The 14,320-nt window shown below is 31.8% G+C and overlaps 1 long non-coding RNA gene across 1 annotated transcript; it reads left to right on the forward strand.

Annotated features, from left to right (window-relative positions):
- Nucleotides 1-370: 370 nt before the first annotated feature.
- LOC105797437 (uncharacterized) lies at nt 371-2,564 on the forward strand. The gene is made up of 3 exons (XR_001134780.2): nt 371-401; nt 1,813-2,079; nt 2,174-2,564. It is a non-coding gene; the product is annotated as an uncharacterized LOC105797437 (long non-coding RNA).
- Nucleotides 2,565-14,320: the final 11,756 nt, after the last annotated feature.

The following is a 14,320-nucleotide window of genomic DNA, read 5'->3' on the forward strand; positions in this document are numbered from 1 at the left end:
TCCTAACCCACGGCAACACAAAAACATCTCTTCAGTATAAAAACTTCACCAGAAACAGCAACCCATAAAAGAGAAAAAAAAACAACCCAGAAAAGAGAAAAAAAAACAGCAACCCATGCGAGATAAACAACTGTACAAGGAGAAAAAAAGAAAAAAAAGAAGAGAAAACAGTAATCTGGTAATTTTTCATTTCATTTATATTAATTTTTCCTTAATGGAATAAAAAATAATTTCAAAACGATTTTAGAAAAGTAAAATGTAGAGCATTTTATAACATGTTTTCTCTAAATCTCATAAGCCCATTCCTATAAATTTGAGGATTCAAGCATTTGATCTTTGTTTCAACATTGTACCAATCCTTTCTTTTCTTCCCATTTCAGGTTCTGGTCAAAGCTTCTCAGGTTAGAGACTTCACTTTTTTTTCTCATGTATTATTTTGTGATCTTTTATACCTATAATGTGTATTATAAGCTTATTCGTCGTTTTATCAATATATCTATATATTGTCAATGTTTTTGAAGTTCTATTGGCCTGGCAGATAATCAGTGATTGCAGGGAAATAGGTTATTAATGGATATGGAATTTTAGCCGTTCACTACTTTTATGTATGCATGTATGTATGTAGGCATGAAGGTATTGGATATTAATTTGCCTGCAGTTAGTCTTAAGCATGTTATGTGTTTGAACAAAATCAATTCCAATGAACTTGAAAATATTGGTTTTACTATATACCATTTTAGAGTCTGTGGATCTTAAATCTAATTTCTTAATTTGATGAATCTAGGATAAAATTTAGACATAAAGCTAAAAGAGAGGATTTGAAATTCAGTAGAAACCAAATTTCAAAAAAGATGTAAAAGGTATCTTGAAGCCTTATTATGGCATTCTTGTTGTGGAGAATGATAATTTAAATGTTGTTTGGAGTTATTAATATGTAAGTTCTAACCTTGTATTTTATTCTTTTGAAAGACTTGTAATCTTTGTAATTGCTAAAAGGGTGGAGAAAGGGAAAAAGTATGTATGAAGCTATGTAGAATTAGAACCCCTTTGGAAATATATACAAGTGTTACAACGCTTTTATTTAACCCCACAATTTTTTTTTTGAAAATTCTGATTAATTTTTAAAATAATTAATTAAAACCTACAAAAAATTTATGAAGGATGAAATTGAAATTTTGGAATGGGAATGAGTAGTAGCTAATAATAAAAAAAGAAAAAAATGCAGTATTATAAAATGAAGAAGAGGGACAGAGGGTAGTGAATATTTGGAAGGGAGAGCAATGATCAACTTGTGGGCTGACTTTTTCTTTTTATCATAATTATGTAATCATGTTATGTGATAGCATCCTGTCTTTATTTAGTATATAAGTTTTGGAGTTTAGCTGTGTTAGAAAACCATATATAGGTAGGGTTCTTGAAATTTTTGGGGAAGACCAAAATGTTGTAACCAAGGCCATTTGTTTTACAGTTGTATTCATTTAAGAATTGTTCATATTTTGGATCCGTGAATTGAGCATGAAATCATTGTTTGTAGGTTAAAATTTTGTTATTAGTTCTGTGTAAGTTGTGAATTTAGTTCTTATATTGAATATTAATATATGATTTGAGAGATGTACTGCTAGGTTTGATATATTAATCTGAAACTATAACTTTTGGGGTAAGAAAATCCATAAATTTGAATGTGTTCTGTTTTGATGTTGTCAATATTTCTATCAGAAGCAAATGTTCTGTCATTCAGCTTTAATTCTAGTTTATTCTTGTGCTTTTCCTTTGCTACATGGAACTTAAGTAGGTTACAATAATTTTTAATAGGTACATTGTGAAGTAAGAGGGAGTCTTGCACCTTGAGATGTGGGGAAACCTTGAGATCAATTGAATGTGGGGAAGAACTTTGCAGATTTAAGAGCCTTACCAAGATCAATTGGAAACCTTGAAATGCTTGAAGAGTTGGACATAAGTGACAACTAGATTAGAGTTTTACCCAATTGTTTCAGATTATTGTTGAAATTGAGAGTTTTCCGAGCTGATGAGACTCCTTTGGAAGTTCCACCAAGAGAAGTAATCAAATTGGGTGCTCAGGTAATGCTAATCTGGCTACAAATTTAACTTGCTGGGACATTTCCTGTTTGATTTCTTATGAGCTACTAACTCATTCAACTTCTTTCTACATTAGGCTGTTGTTGAGTTCATGGCTGATCTCGTTGCCAAGAGGGATACCAAAGCATCACCACCAAAGAAGGAGAAAGGTTTTTGGTTCAGGATTTGCTCAATTTGTTGGTCGTTCCGGACCGCAAATACGGACGACAACATGTAACCAATGAATTACTACTACAGTTTTTTCTTTTTAGCCCCTTGTAAATATCTCAAAAATGTTTTGGTTTCTTGTCAAGATGTGTGTGTGTGTGTGTGTTTTTTATGCCAGTTCCATTACTTTGTAAATTATTTGTGAGATTGGTGAGCTTTTCTGCAAAGTTTGAAATCTTGATTGCTTGTGTTTTCAGATTCAAGTGAAGTGAAAAACCTACAATTGTAAATCTTTTGGCATCTATTCTATAGCATCCAAATTCTACTTTTAATATAAATTTGCTTCTAAATGCATCATCCTATGTATTCTTTGTTGTACAAAGGAACCGAGTGAGGCATGAAAAACATGTGAACAGTTGGAATAGAATTTAGCCACCAAGAACAAATTTACATAAAAAAGAATAAATTATTTTAAAGAATTTGTTTTGTTGTTCCGTGTGGTTTCTTCTATTCGAAAGTAGGTGAAAAATGAAAAATATAGTAAATTTTTCAAAGTCTAAAAATTATGAAAAATAAATAAAAAATATAAAATTCCCAAACATAAAATACAAAATAAACAGAAAATCTCAAGAAAAACAAAAAGTCACAAAATAATAAAGATATATAAATACATATGAATTTACAAAAATATAAACACTAAATTTATCTTTATTCCTTCTAAATATATGAATTATTTATACGTTAATTTATCTTATATATCATTTACTATTATTTTATTTATAATATTTTAATTGTATACTATAAATTATTAGCATTTTAATCGTATAGTACTATAAATTCTTCATTACTATATTTATCTCTATGCGATTAATTAGTCACGAAATATTAATTATACATAATATATTATTAGGTTATAGTTACACGAGAGTTCGTTGATTTTTGCTAGGTAAATACACATTCAAACTTTAGATTAAATTATATATTTTATTAAATTAAATTTAATAATAATTTTTTATATTATATTTTATAGTATTATATATTATGATTTTAGTAAATTCATATAAGAATATTTAATATTAAGAATTTTATTAAATTATATATTTTATTAAATTATATTTAATAATATTTTTATTAAATATGATTAAATTATTTATCATTTATATTAATAATCTTATTAAAATTTAATAACAATAACAATAATCATCTACCTAAAAAATTCTGCTAAGGGTATTCTAGTCATTTTAGTTTTTTTCCTTATACTATTACACCTCTAATCCATTCAACCAAACATAAGAATATCACTACGCCTCTATTCCATTCCATTCAACCAAACAATTGAATTACCTATTGCGCCTCTATTCCATTACGCATCTATTCCATTACACCTCTATTCCATTACAACGAACCAAACGTGCCATTATTTTTTACCCAAGCTCATTTTTCGGGCCTATATTTTTATCCAAACTCTCTCGCTTTTCGGGTGGGCCTTCGGGCCTAGATAGGTCTATCTAGGAGTTTGTTTCTTTGTGCAAGATTTTTTTCTTATGATTTTTAGAAGTGGTTTTCTTCTCGAATTTTTTCCAGGAGTCGTGGGAAGTCATTCTTCACCATTTAATTTGCCAAGGATTATTTTTTGGAGGGTTGATTAAATCCATTAATTGAGTTTGTTGGGATATATATCTCAAAGGTTTCAATTGGAGATTTATCTTTCTATCCATCATTTCCATCGGTTTACTGGTTCCATCTTCCACTTTTAAATTTTGTCTATTTATTTATTATTTTGAATATTTATTCTTAGTTTTTAAATTTCTTCTTTAGTGTTTTTGCTTTCTTTAATTTCTAAATTTATTTATTTCTTCTTTCAGGTCACATCCAAATCTTTCTTTTTTTGAGTCAAACAACTTGAATTCGATCTTGATCTGCTTCCTCTGCTCCAATCCTCTATCAATGATGCATATGTATTTCTGAATGGACATGATTTTATTATAATATGTCTATGGATAAAGTGGGAATGTTCTAATTTATAAGTGATATGAATTATGTTAAAAAAAGTCCGTTTGAATGTAGTAAACGATTAGGATAGGATTGGCATGCCAATAGGATTAGAATGCGCACTTGTAAAGGATTGCACTTCAATGCCTATGTTTGCACTTTGGTCCCTTTGTTTCAACTTTGGTGTCTCTATTTGCAATACGGTGCCTTTGATTGCACAATCGTGCCTCTGTTTACACTACGGTGTCTTTGTATAGCATTTCGATGCTCTCAGGTGTGGTGTAGTTACCCGAGTATTCGAGTTATGTTACTATAGTTCATCGGGCTTGCAAAACTTGTGTATGATTCTCAAATGACTTGTTAAGATATGTGATTGTTTACCAAAAATATTTATGAACCTAAGTGAATATATATGAATGACTTTGATTATACATTTATGAATGATCTTGTTGGAATGAGTAAATAAATTATCGTGAATGAATTCATGATGAATATGAGTTATATGATAATTTAATCCTATGCAATTCTCACCATTCTGTAAATTGAATGTTAAGTTACTTTAAATCTAAGTTGTTTAGTTTCAATTGCTTGAATGAGGTAAGTCAGTTTAGATTTAACCATGAACTTACAAAGCTAAATAAGCTTACTCTGTTTATTTCTTTGTTTCTGTAGTTAACTTTTTGCAAAACTAGGCAAACGATCAACTTCAAGGCTCACACTATCAAGCTTCTGTCTTGGTAAATTTTGATTCATTTTTTCAGTCTTATGGCATGTATATAGGGTATTTTAGGTTGATGGATTGGAAGTCCTAAGTTAGAATTGTAATGTGCTTAAAGGTTGGTATGTAATGTGTTAAGATAATGGTTATCATTATATGCATATTGGTGGATGTGATGAAGGCATGTTGGAAATGGCATATTGATCTAAATTAGGTAATGGTTGAATTTTGAATGCAATGTGTGCTAGTTGATGATTTTGATCTATGCAATTGTGGTATACTGATGTACATGGATATGGTAGGTTTTGTTAGGTATCAAACAATGGCATGTTTAAGTTTGATTTAAGTTTTATTTGGAAATGAATTAGGCATGCCCTAATTGATAAAAGATGTGGTTTGGTTAACCTTTTAGGTTAAGTGCACATTAGTGGATATATGCAAACTTAGATTAATGGTTTGTATAGTTAAGTTCAATGTGATTGAGGTGTCTTATGGCACATTGGTTAGGCGCTTCTAGATTGAAATGTACCATGTTCAAGTTTGTTTAGTTTATAGATGATTGTGTATTGAACTAAGATATAGGTTTGGGCATGAAATGAACTTTTAAACTTGTAGTCTTTCATTATCTGGGAAAAAGTATCGATACCTAAAACTAAGAATATCGATACTTTACCAAATAAACAGTTTTAGAATTGGCAAAATACAGATTTGGTACCGATTTTTAATTTAGTTTCGATACTTTATAACTTTTATCGATAACTTGATAAATGATATCGATACCTAGCAAAATTCCAAAATGGTATCGATAATGTTTTCTATATCGATACTTGTTAGAAAATATCGATGCTTCTTTATTCAAGATCAATACTTTATCTAGAGTTTTAAAAGTTATAAATTGATCCTTATTCATGCTCAAATCTAATTTATAAGTGGTTTAAAGCTCGATTTAACTCCGATAATATATAAATAACATGTTTTTGATTAAATAATTAATAAATGATTATCGTTCTAAGAAATATGAATTGATATAGCATGATTTCGTTTTGTTATGTGTTGTAACATTTTCTAACCCTAATCTGGTGATGGAAATGGGTAAGGGTGTTACATTATTTTTATTAGGTTTATTTTCGTTACTAATTGTTTGAATTCAAATTACATATGTGTATATATATTTTACATGGTGTATTGAGGTAAATAATGAAAATGGAAATGAAGGATTGATTTGTAAAGTAAGGCAAATGTATATGTATGAATTGAATTGTATAATTATATGAAATATATATATGATCAAGTTAAACATGATATAATTTTGTAAAGATGGAAAGAATATGGGATATGATTTAAAGCCCGTGTGAGCTTAGTGAATGATTAGGATACATATTACATGTCATTAGGGTTTATTAGGCACTATGTGCCGATGATTAAAGTTATCAGACACTATGTGTCGGCGTTATAATATCAGGTACTATGTACCGATAATGGATATCCATACTGATTGCTAGAATCTAACATTTGTTACAAATTCTCAATAGCTTGTGTGAACAACATCGAGTAATGCTTAACGTCTAGATTGTTCGCTTATGTGAGCAAAATTATCTCATGTATTTAAAGTTAATTTTCTATATTTCTTCGGGCAAAACAATTAATAAATTGAATGGAAATGTATCTTATGGTATGATATGTTATTCATGGATTGAATGTGAATGGTATGTGCATTTTGATATCTACATCTTTTGATGATGCATATGCTCATGACTAACCATTTGGGTATGGTAGGGAACATAAACATGCCAAGGATTATTAGGTTGTATGTTAGTTTCAATTATTATGCTTTTAAATGACATGTATGACATGTTTAATTATACAAACTTACTAAGCTTCTAAGCTTTAAGTAAGCTTACCTTGTCTCGTTTTCTTCGTTGTAGATTGTCGGATTCAAGTTGTCGATTGGATCGTCTTTGGAGATAACACTATCCGTTAACTCTCTTGGTATCTATTTACTTAATTTGGATTGTTGCTTATGTATTTGGTTAATTGGTGAAATTTGTTTAATGAATGTGGCCATGGGAAAATGATGTTGATTTGATGATTGAATTGTTATGAAATGTTAAGTGTGTTTATTCTTGAATGATTAATGAATATATTTGAATTGTGGTGCCAATGATGGAATATTGGTTAGACATTTAGGTTGTATTTTTCATTTTGTGTTTTCGCATATTTATGAGGTTTTTGAATAGGTTGATAAATGGTTAATGGCATGGCTTGTAGCATAAGTGAACCTAGGTGTGGTTGCTTGGTTTAGAACGCATGTTTAGGTGCACACAGTTTGTGACACGGTCTACCACACAGTCGTGAACCATACACGGGTGCAATGCACGACCATGTGGGCTGTTGAATTTAGGTATAGGTTGATCCACACGGCCACAATATGTTACACGGCCTGGTGACACGATCGTGTGACCCTAGTATATATAGGATCACTATGTTACACGCCTTGGGGACACGACTATGTGATTGCACCACACTGCCGTGTGACCCTTGTTTTCACTTTTTACTTATCTTTTCAGAAATGTTTCAAATTAGTCCTGATTTGTTTTTGGTTTGTTTAAGAGCTTAGTAAGCTCGATTAAGACTCAGTTTTGATTTAAAATCATTGGATATTTGTATTAATAATGCTTTATGGATTGATTGATTATTTTTCTTGAACTTGTGACTGTTATTAATAGTTAACTATCATAATACCTTATAGCTCGAGTTCGGCGATTGGACTAGGTATAGGGTGTTATAGGCCGAACCTTATATTGGTTTTAAGGGGATATTTTTTAAGATTCAACCTTTGTTCGGTACAGATATGGGTTTGAGCTAATTAAGATTGCAAGTGTAGGAGTTACAGAAGTGATAGTGTTTAGATTAGCGTAATCAAGTATGAGTCTTACCATTGGGTGTTTTATTGTCTACTAAAAATAATGTTTTGTACATGTTAAAACATTATACATGTTCATTTGTGCGTGGCCAAAAGTTCATGAGTGGGATTAACAGTTGTCGGTTAATGTAAGTACTAACGGTTAAGGTCGAATCTTTAAATGCTCTCTGTATGGTATGACATGGCATTTATTATTGAATGCAAGTTTAAAGCATGCCACTGTATATCACTGTGTTTATTGGATGCATGCAAAGCATGCCACTGAAATTGTTAAACTGAAAGCATGTTAAGTATGTCAATGATATTGTTACCGTTACCGATTAGCATGATATGCTACATGATTGATATGTCATATTGCATTGCATGGGTTTGGGTATTGATTGGGTGACAGAGGAATTCTATGGGCTACTGGTGGTTTATCCATAAAATCATTTTTAGTAGTATATCTGCGCCCCGGAGTATTGTGGAGTACTAGTGACTTGTCTATATATTACTGGAAATTTAAACTGCATATTGTTATTGGTGGTTTAACCACATCGAGCTGTGGCAAACTATTGCACTATATCATTAAGCATGCCATATACATATGTTGATATGCCATGATAAATTGTATAAACCGGATATTAATTATGTGCCTCATTGACTGATTGTATGCTTATTTTTGCTTAGACTCACACTAAGCCTTTTAAGCTCACCCCCAAGTTTACTCTTTACAAATAACCCTCAGGACTAGGGTCGAATTCAGCATACGGAGGTCTCATCTAAGATTTTTCCATCAAGCGAAATGATATAAATGAAATTGGAAACTTGAAAATGCGATGAAATGAACTTGGTCATCAATTTGACATGTCATTGAAAGGACTTAATTGTAAATGATACATCTTTATATATTGATGATAAAAATGTCATTGAAATGAATTATGAATACTTGGTATAATCTTATGGATTTTTGATTAAATATGATTTCGTGATAGTTTATGTGAAACATTATGAATTAATATGTTTGAGTTGTTTATAATGTCTAAATATGTAACACCCCTCACCCGTCCCCATCATCGAAATTAGATTACAGGATGCTATAGCAATTAATAGAACAGAAACTAGTGCTTATAGATCAAAATTTCTTTAAAATAATCATTAATTCTTACACATCATATAAATCATGCATTTCAAACAAGACTAGGATTAAATCGAGCTTACGAAATCTCTAAAATTAATTCGGAATCAAATAGGGATTGATTTAAAACTTTACACAAAAGAAGGACAAAAATGAAAAATAAGGGTCACATGGCCATGTAGTCAAGTCGTGTGACAAGTTGAAACCGTGTAGCATTAAGTCACACAGCCATGTATCTAGATCATGTAACTCACTAAGGCTATGTGGGTCAAAGTGTAAAAATCCAACAAATGTCACACGGCCATGTGAATGGGTCATGTAACTAACTTTGACCATGTCACAAATTAAAATTGTGTTTTCTACATGCAACCTAATTCCTAGTGGCACACAGTCCTGTGGCTAACCATGTCACACCACAATTTGCCATTTTTGGTAATTGAATCAAGCCAAACATTAAGATAACTTCCAAATACATATTGACAACTTGAAACCTTGTTCAAAATACTTCAAAACCAAGTCAAGACATGCCACATAACATCCTAATATTGCCTAAACAATATGTCATATTGGCACCACCAAAAACAAGTTATAAATATTGCCAAAACATTCAACTAAATTTAATATCATAATGCTCCATTCATAAAATTCAATCATGCATATAAGCCTACAATATGATTGCACGTTTTTGTCATATTAAGCATTCCAATTTTCACCCTTAATCATGCCAAAAATCACCTTAACACCTAACAATCTTGACCACATAGATCTCAAACCTAGAAAAATTTATTTACCATGCATGCCTTAACATTTAATTCAAGCATCACCTATAATCAAACTAATTCTTGATTCCCAAAACTAGGAATACATCATCCAGACATATATACCGTTCATGCCATCAAAGCATACCATATAAACCTTTAAAGTCAACATTACATATAAACCATTACAATAACTTCCCAAATACACCATTTAAACACAAACACATATTCACAACCAAGCCTATATACATGCCACATCACAGAGTTTTAAAACAAAAAAAAGGTCTACCAAGGTTGAAGCTTGATATTCTAAGCTCTTGAGATAATTTGATAAACTTGTTTCGCAAAATTCCAACTACAAGAAAGTAGGAAACATAATAGAGTAAGCTTTACGTAAGCTTAGTAACTCCACAACTTAAAATCTACGTACTTACATCGAATCAAAAGTATGCAATTACAACAAATTATATAATGTTATAATCCTAACATAACAGTTCACAAGTAACAGAAGAGTTCGTCGAAATATCAAATCACAGAGTAATTCAACATTTGACAGGATATCAAGTTATTCAATCTAATCCATTCACATAGATTCAACAAGTATCATTATATCATTTATCAACTATACTCAAGTTCAAATTAGCTCGATGAACTATAGAAAAAGTAATTCGATACTCAGATACTTATACCACACCAGAGAGTATCGTGGTCTAGTAAAGGCACCGAAGTACAACCAAGGGCATCGAAGTGCAAATAGGGACACCACAGTGTAAACAGGAGCACTAAAATGAATATATATATAGGCTATAACACCCTAAATTTTAGGCCTAGAAGAAATAGGTTTTAAATAAGGGAACAATTAGGAGACTGCACATAAATATTTAGTTGTGCAAGGAAGTGACATAAATGAATGTCTGCTTCAGTTGTTAAGTGATTTAGGAGTGCTTGGAAGTGTCTGAGAAGTCAGGGGTTCAAGCCTTGACTTATGCAAAATTTTTATTTAAGTGAATAAAATCATTGGATCTAAATAGTATGTTCTTAAATTATTGTGGTTAAAATAAGACACAAAAATAGCTTGTGGTCTAGTGGCAAGGTGGCGTGTTGTGTAATTGTGAGGTCTGAGGTTCAAGTTCTAGGTTGCACAATGGAGTATTTATTTTGCTGCTTGAGCTATGTAGGTAGTAGAGTTGGACTGAAACGCAGGGAGTTTGAATTGAATTTGAATGGAGTTGTTGGGGGAGTTGAGGAGAAATCGGTGGAATAATTCAAGGAGGGATAATGGTAGAGATTTTAGGAGAAAATTAAGGGAAGTGAGGGGAGAGGAGAGGTGTGCCGAAAGTGGACTTTGACACTCAGGAAATTCGGCCAGAGGGGATACTGTTCATTTTGGTATACCCTTCATTTTAGTTTTGTGTAATGTTTTCCCTCTTTTTGCTTTTGGTGCAAAATTTTTAAAGAGATTTCTAGTGCCTAGGTTATAAGGCTAACATGAAATTAAATGTGAAATGGTTGAATGGTTGAATGCATACATGTTCGGCTTGACATTTTGACGTGCCATTGGAAGCATATTGGTATGTTTGAATATGAACATTTGGATAGTTTTGAGTTATTGGTTTGAGTTATTAGATTCAAACTCAAAATTATCATTTAAAATCACCAAAATGGTTTCTATTTGTTTGTGACATTCTATTACTCGAGTTTGACACCTAGACCAAGTAAAGGATGTTACACAATTTGTGATATTTATAGCAATAAATCTTATACTAAAATCGTATCTGTGTTTTCAGATAAGTGGATCACTGATCTTTTCTGGCTTTCAAACAAATGATCTTCTCTGCTATTCTCATGCCACGAACTGCTTCGAGTGTGGGCTCGAACCAATTGAATCAGAAAACATAACTAGAAAAAGTTTTCTTTCCTTTTTGGGGGTGAAAACAAAAATTCTCTCTTTTTAATAGAAACCGGTAGAATTGTTATTCTAGAAAAATATATTTAATAGTTGAGAATAAATTCTCTCTATTTTTCAGCATAGTAACAATCTCTCAGAGTTGTGTTAATAGCTCTATCGGTGTCATCTATTTATAGGAAGAGAAAGTAGAACCCTTGTTGAGTTGTAGTGGTTTATTTAAAATAGAAAAATAACTTCCTACTTGGAGTGGAAGTATGGTCGACGGCACACCTTAGTATTCCTACTAGGTTGTCAGCCCTTTCATGTTAAGTGAGGGGATTTTGGGTCTCTCTCATATCTAGTCCAATTATGAGTACTTTTCAGACTTTTTGACCCAATACTTTGTTATTTGATCCAACCTGATTCTGTTTTTCTATTTCCCACAATAAACTTCAATATATTTATATTAAATAATTTTCTCATCCAAATTTTATCCCCAGTGAAAATTATGAAAATTTTACCCATGATAATATTTCTGAGAAAATATGCTTAATATTTCACCACTCAACATGTTCATTATGATCGACTGATTTATTTTCACTTTCGGGCTTTGAAATAGGTCAAAAACATAAACTCATTCTTCCGATCATTTCTAAATAATCTATGTACAATTCTATTTATATTTCCATTTCCATTTTAAGAAACCTACATTCATTTCAAATGATTTCATTTCTCCATTTTGGAGAAAACCATAATTATTCTTGAATGTTTCTCATTTATTTATTTCTATTCATTTTGTTCATTTTGATACAAACATGCAATTCATTTTTATTTCAACGAGCTAACAAAGTGATCTATTGGACATATTAAATTAGGGCTCAAATAATTTATAATTAAGTTCTGGCTTTTTTCCTATTAATTATAAACTCATTTAGTCACGAAGTCATTCCACTATAGTATAATGATTGAGCTCTCCCTAACGAAATGCCATTATGAAAAGTCAATATGATCTTATTTTATCTCATGGTAACCATTACATCTTTCTCCATGAAAAGTCAATCACTATCAGATAATGATCAAGTCATCCATCACAAAGACAGATGACCCATGGCCATGTTTACTTCTCATCAACCATGCAATACCAATGAAAAGATATCATTTACCCATGTTTTAGGCTATGAATTTCACTATTTTGAATGACGTTACATACTACAAAAGTCGTACACCCAACGCACCATCTTTCAGTTCCTTATCTATTCGAACTTAGACTTTTACTTACATCAAAGTATATGAGTCATGCATACATAATCTGCCATACACTCAGGATTTAAGTATGCCACACTATGACCGTCACAAGTGAATAAGGGCTATTTGAGCATTACTTTTAAGAAGCACTTATGAGATAAAAGCATTGCTAAACAAGATGTTTTTTTGATATTTTCAAAAGTTCTTTTTGGGACAAAATGCTTTGCGAAAGCACTTTTTTACCGAAAAGCAAAAGCAGAAAATTTTAGCTTTTGCTCAACAGTAATTTTTTGCTCAAACGAACTTTTGAGAAACAATGCTAAACTAAGCCTAAATGTAACACCTCTAACCCCTATCCGTCACTAGATTAGGGTTATGGGTATTACTAACAATCCATACAATTAATCAATCATAATTACATAGATATATATACTAGCCATTAACAATATAATATAAAGGGTCAGGTCACGAACAATCAAATCATTGTATAATAGAATATTATACAATCGAATAATGATTCATGGTATGCAATACTAAACTTGGTCTTCCATTGTCTACACTCTTATCACCATTTATACATTGCTAAGCTTAATCTTCCACTGTCTACATTCTTATCACTATTTACCCCTAATAGAATGTCAGAATTTGGATACATACAAGACTAATCCAATTATTAGCATCAGTGCATTGGTCTATACTTCGTCTACGATTATCTTTTTAATTTATCTTCGATAATGTTAGTAGAATGCACCTAATATAGGTTTGTTAATCCATTCCAATTCAAAGTAAAAGTTACTCTTACAACCCTTATTACAAGTCTACGGGACCCTAAAAGTAGTTTAAAAATAGGACACGACTAATTTGAAACAATTCTGGAAGTTTAGGAAATAATTACAAAAATTTTAACTACAGGGGTCACATGGCCGTGTGGCCAGGCTGTGTGACACACACGGCTAAGTCACACGCCTATGCGTCAGGTCGTGTGGGCATTCGAAGTAGGAGCACACGGTCGTATCCCAGCCCGTGTCTGTGCCCGTGTAACTCACTGACTTGGGTCACACGGCCACGCCACACACCCGTGTGCCAGGCTGTGTAACCCTTAAAATGGCTTTGCACGTCCATGTGCTAGTCGTGTGTCTCACATGGCCAAGTCACACGCCCGTGTGTCTAGTCGTGTAGACCTAAATTGTGCCTTAAACCACAAGTTTACTATTTCCTACTTGCTTGGGCATTAGGCAACTCCAAAACCATTTGTCTAACCTATTCAAAACACAATTAAAAACACACTCAAAACATGTCAAAACAATCATCCTAGGTGCCTAACCAATGTACCGTCATTGGTACCACATTTATATCATCAAATCATATCATCAATACATCATTCAAATCAAAGTTCCAAGCATACCAAAATCACTCAATTTAGCCTAGTTCATAA

This window comes from Gossypium raimondii, chromosome 7, assembly GCF_025698545.1.
Source record: "Gossypium raimondii isolate GPD5lz chromosome 7, ASM2569854v1, whole genome shotgun sequence".
NCBI classification, from domain to species: Eukaryota; Viridiplantae; Streptophyta; class Magnoliopsida; order Malvales; family Malvaceae; genus Gossypium; species Gossypium raimondii.